Source organism: Crinia signifera, chromosome 3, assembly GCF_055691185.1.
Source record: "Crinia signifera chromosome 3, ASM5569118v1, whole genome shotgun sequence".
Lineage (NCBI taxonomy): Eukaryota > Metazoa > Chordata > Amphibia > Anura > Myobatrachidae > Crinia > Crinia signifera.
Window position 1 is genome coordinate 186500438 of NC_139219.1, and position 6009 is coordinate 186506446.

Sequence of the window (6009 nt, forward strand, 5' to 3'; positions counted from 1 at the left end):
TGTGATGGAAAACAGGCGAATTGTGGTGCAATGCATACACCAAGGAGCAATGTATACACCAAAGTTTGGAATAATACAAATTAGTGACGGATATATCTCATTATGCTCATAAGAGAAAGGTTGTGGCGATTACAAATATGTGCGTTGCAAGGACTTCTCTACCTAGTGTGACCTGTCCGTCTTGTTTCCATACAGCACCTGGTTTTCCTTAGAGGTCTCCCATCCTTGTACTAACCAGGCCCAACACTGCTTAGCTTCCAAGATCGGACGTGGTTGGGCGTACCAGTGTGGAATGGCTGTAATATTTGACAGGATCAGGGATAGCGCCCAGAGAGACCTGCTAGCAAAAATTTGATCAGAATTTTAAAGGTGGAGGTATATTAGGGATGGATTATTAATACCACATACCCTATTTGGGTAATTTAGTTGGTACGATGGTCTGTGCTCAGAGGAAGGGAGCTATTTCATAGCTATCATTGAATCCTTCAGGGTACAGAGTGTTTAGTTCGAATATCCAATACATCTCTCTTCTGGATAGTAGATTGGATAGATAGGTTGACTTGCTGAATGCCTTTGAAGATGAGTTGTTCCGGGTCTGAGTTGTGATGGGTTGAAAAGTGCTGGGAAACTGTATGAGTCTGAACCTTGTTTTGAATGTTTCTGACGTGTTCTTGGATACGGATCTTCAGGGGTCTTTTCGTCTTCCCGATGTAGCAGAGGCCACATGGACATTCTAGCATGTAGATGACGGAGATGGTGTTACAATTGATGAACTGTTTAATTTTGAATTCTTTGTTTTTTTCTTTATTCTGGAAGGTCCTTCTGTTTGGGTGAAGTAGTCGACAGATGTTGCAGTGTCCACATTTGAAGCTGCCTGTGCATTTCGGCATTCCATTTGTACGGTTCGTTACGCTTCCCAGCATACTGGGTGCCACCATGTCTTTAAGATTTTTTGATTTCCTGAACACTATTTGTGGATGTGTCGGTAGATGTTCTTTCAGGACCGGTCCATCGTGAGAATTCCCCAATGTTTATTTAGAGCTGCTTTTATACTTCTCTCATGACTGTTGTAAGTGGTAACAAATTTGACTCCGGGTTTTTGTTGTTCCTTATTCTTGTACTTGAGAGTAGACGTCCTCTCGAGGTCCTTTGCTCTTTGTTCTGCATTGCAGAGCAAGTGTTCGGGATATCCCTTCTCTCTGAATCTCTCCGCATAGATCGTGATTTGGGTGTCTCTTTCTGATGTCATTTTACAGTTACGTGTCAGCCTGTGGTATTGAGAGAACGGTATATTGTCCTTCCAGTTTCTGAGATGACTGCTCTCATAGTGTACATAACTATTTGTATCCACCTTTTTTATATCATTTTTGGTGGTCACTGTACAGCCAGTCTTCATGAGTATCAGTTCCAGGAATTCCACTTGTTCTGTGTTGACGTTCGAGGTAAACGCCAGATTCAGGTTGTTATCTCCTATGTATGTTAGGAACTCATTCAAATCAGATGTAGACCCATTCCAAACTATTAAATTACTGTATCATTGATATATCTTTTAAAAAGGATAATATTTTCTTTAAAACGATGGTTATTGTGGATGAAGTTGCGTTCCCAATGGCCCATAAGTAAATTCGCAAAGCTAGGGGCAAAAATAGTCCCCATAGCTGTTCCACAGATTTGCAAATAAAATTGATCTAAGAATTTAAAATAATTGTGCTTGAGGATAAAACGCATCACTTCACATATAAACAGCCTGTTCTCATCTGACAGTGTCGTATCTTCGCTGAGAAACTCATGACATGCTGCAATTCCATCTTCGTGCCGGATGCAGGTATACATCGATTGTACATCTATGGTCGCCCATATGTAGTTCTCGTTCCAGGTAAAGTCTTCCATGATGTTCAAGACCGAAGTGGTGTCCTTCAGAAAGGATGGTAGATTCATGACATGTGGCCTTAGGAACTTGTCTGCATATTCTGAGAGATGAGATGTCAGAGACTCAATGCCCGCCACAATTGGCCTAACGGGTGGACTCTGCAGGGATTTATGAATTTTGGGTAAAAAGTAAAAAATAGGGGTGATGGGATTAGTATGTAGAAGGTATTGGTATTCTTCCTTCGTCAGAGTGCCATTCCATAGGCCTATTAGAAGGGTATGGTGTAATTCCTCTATGTAGTCATCTTTTGGGTCATGGGATAGTGGAGTGTATGAAGTTGTGTCTCCCAATAGTCTGTAGGCTTCTGCTTCGTAAGCTGATCTATCTAGGATTACTAATCCACCACCCTTATCAGCTGGTTTAATGACTATCCTATTGTTTGCTTGCAATGTTTTGATAGCTGCTCTTTCTTTGTATGTCAGATTTTTCTTAGACGTTTGTGGTTCATCGTTGGTGCATAATTCTTTTTTCACTGCTTCATAAAAGGTGCTGATGTATGGCCCTTTAGATTCCAATGGATAATACTTGGACGTGGGTTTTAGGCCTGATTTCGAATTTCTCTCATAGTTCTGAGTGATCGCATCCTCCTTGCGGAGGAAGTGTCTCTCGAGTGTAAGTTGTCTCGTGAATTTATTCAGATCGATAAATGTATCAAATCTGTTCTTTCCTTTTGAGGGTGCGAATGAAAGTCCTTTATTGAGTAGGTTGATTTCAAAGTTGGTAAGGGTGTAGGTTGAGAGATTGAATATACCTTTGGAAGCCGGTGTTTCTACTGTAGGTATCTCTTTTTGTGGTGGTTTGTGCTTGTTCCCTCCCTTTCCTCGACATCCTCTTTTTCTTCCAATCTTCTTTTTAAAGGGGAAGCATGATTCACTTTCTCTGTAATTGGTAGGATCTTGAGGTCTTTGATGCGGGTGCTCGTCCCAGGGGATAAAAAATTCCCTCCATGTGTTGTGGATAGGTTTCTCAGTGGTACAAACCTATTGTTAGTGTGTACCGGTATTTGTCCTCTGGTTGTCAGGTCCATGTTGTCATTTTTTCTCCCCATGCGTTTGTTGTCTCGCCAGGTGGAGTTGGGTTCTCTTTCATGTTGGAGATTTCTTTTATTTCTATTCCATTTTTTTTACTTGATTGCTTTCATAGTCCAGTGTGTGGGATTACCTGGGCAAGCTGGTGAAGCCGAGTAATGTAAAGTAATGTTATTTGCTGAGGCAATTGAAACAGGACACATGAGTATACAAAAAAAGTGTGAAAAGTCATACATAAAGTTATCACACAAAAAGACTAAAAAATCATGTGTATCTATGTATGTATGTCCTTGTTTTGTTTTGTGTTGCGTGTTGTTTGGTTGACAGTCTAATCATAATGTGTTAAACGACTGAACAATAATTAATGAATGCTCCATATATTTTACATTAAGAAGTCCATTAAAAGTTATGTTTTAACTAAATAATCAAATCATACAATTTATAGAATAAAGAGTGCGCCCAAAAAGGCACATTTGTCTTATTGTGTGCCTCTTGCAAACAAACCCCCTTCTATTCAGTCTGTGCATAGTCCAAGAACTAGAAACATGAGAATCAAGGCTGGAGCTGACATCACAGACCCTCCGTGCAAATGCCTGGACTGGCCTACATTTCCAGATGACACCCATAAACAATGGCTTCCTGTCAATCACCTTGCAAATGGCCAGTGATTAAAAAAAGTAGCAGGATTTTATTGCAGGATGGCCTCGCTCATGCACACTATAATCCATATGCATGCGCAGTTGTTCGATAAACACTCGATCTGCAAATTTGCAGCCATGCGGACAGGTCTGAATAACCCCCAAAGTCACCCATCTTATCTTTAAACCACTACTGTTCGGGTGCCTTAAAGACAGCGTTTGGGAACCACTGACCTATGTAGAAGTTGCTATTTCTTATCTTGCACAATATTGTGGACCTCTGTTCAACTATATTGCTGACTTCTGGTGGTTAGGAGTAACCATGGTCCTATACACACTGGGCGACTTTGAGCTGAAAGCTGATCAGTTTACTCGTTAGAGCTGCTTTCAGCTCCAAAGCCACCCAGTGTGTACGAGCCAGCAATGAGCAATGATGCTGGCCCGGCCGCTCATCTGCTGGTATTACCAGCAGATTAGCAACGGGGTGGATGGCTTTCCATAGTGTTCTGAACATTATGGAAAGTCATCCACCCCCTGGGAAAATCCCTCAGAAGGGTGAAAATTGCTCAGTGTGTCTGCGCTGAGCGATTTTCCCCACATGCAATTTTTCCCCATCATCGTTATCCATACATGCTAGACAAAATTTCCCAGTGTGTATGAACCTTAAGATTTGGAGACTTTTACACATGTTTTCCTGTATTATGTTATTAGAGGTAGAAAAATCTAATATATTTAATCCAAGGTCTCCAAATGCAATCTATATGTTTTGACTGTGGGGTTTAGGATGATAATATCTAACATAAAAGTGTGTAAACAAAAAAAGGAGTAATGTGGTCATAACAGCACCCAGCATAACAAGGTTGGGTATTTCAAATCTACTGTATAGAAAGTTATTGTATTTCTAGCCCTTAGTAGGATATATGGTAGGATATACAGTATAGGTGTTAAATTTGAAGTACCAAAGGATGACCATGAGCGGGATTAGTAATTTCACCCAGTGCATGTCTTGCCTGATGTATGCACACTTGGATCAGATGGTCAGAGATGCATACCAGGGGACCGTTTGTTCAGGCTTAGAGGGGACTAAGGGCACTCAGGCACCTAGACAGAATGTGGTGGTAGGGACTCAATCATTCCGAAGACAGACAGGGCAATCTGCGAGATAGCCGTACAGTATGTTGTCTTCTGGGTGCTTGGGTAAAGCACATCATGGACTAGGCAGGCAGAATATTAGGAGGGGCTGGTAAAGAGTTAGAGTTAGAGGTTGATGGGGTGTCCTAATAGATGATTTCAGGTATCCAGGCCTTAAGCTTAAAGGCAAGGACAACCAAGGTAATATCCTCAGAAATATTACCTGTTTTACGTGCAAGGCTAGGGAGGCAGAGGGAGTTCAGGGAGATTAATGTGTGGCTAAGAAATTGGTGTAGTTTAGAGCGGTTCAGATTCTTAGAGCACTGACCAAACTTCTCGGTCCGAGGCCATCTTTATTATTGGGATGGATTGCACCTGTACAAAGAAGGGCCTGCTATGCTAGAGGGTAGGATGGTTACAGGGCCGGATTAACAATGGGCCTGATAGAGCTACAGCTCCAGGCCTACTCTCCAAATAGGCCCATTTTATAGATGGGGACTGGGGCTTTCCAACTAGCCCAGCCCCCGAGTTGCTAGCCCGTCAGGAACCGGAGATACCGTCGGGCAATCCTGGAACATTTTCCCCATAGGATAACATGGGACCCGCTTATTCTGACCCCCAGTTCCGAGGGCTGCCAGTTCCCCCACTGGCATCACAGAAGCTCAAAGTTGATCTCATTCAAACCAAAATTGCTGGGCCTTGAATCTGATACTAGGCTTATATGGGGTAATTGGTTCCAGAGATATTGCAGGTAAACCTTTTTTTTTTTTTAAATGTAATTTCATGGCTGTTCATGTTCTTTGAGGGTAGATTTCTCTGAAACCAAATGGCCCAGTTTTATGGGATCAAAATCATTTGAAGCCCACTTAAAAGTTCTTCAATAGGATACTGGTCTCGTGTAAATGGGTCAGTTTGTTCCGAAGATATAGCCGATATAGCCGGTTGAAGGGGGGATGGTTTTCTCTCCCCTTCAAACCAGAAAATGCAGGGACTAGGCTGGTGTAAAAGGGACCAGCCCGGGAATGTCCTTGCATGATCCTGGGACCATATTCCTGGGTAAATCCTTGCATTTTCTGGTGTGTAAGGGGTATTATTTCAAATAGCGGGACCTGCAGGCCTCTGAATACAGCGAGGCAGCCCCCCCACTCTCTGCCTGGCTGTCAATTGCTGTCACTTCTGCCCGGCGGGGCTGTCTCCCAGTGACTGCAAGCATGTATTCCCCCTTGGCAATGAGCATGTAATCCCACATGGCAATGAGCATGGAACCCCTGGCAATGAGCAT

General features: G+C 42.6%; 1 pseudogene; it reads right to left on the bottom strand.

Moving 5' to 3' along the window:
* Positions 1-186: 186 nt before the first annotated feature.
* Positions 187-304, bottom strand: LOC146066037 (5S ribosomal RNA; annotated as a pseudogene).
* Between the last annotated feature and the right edge of the window lie 5705 nt (positions 305-6009).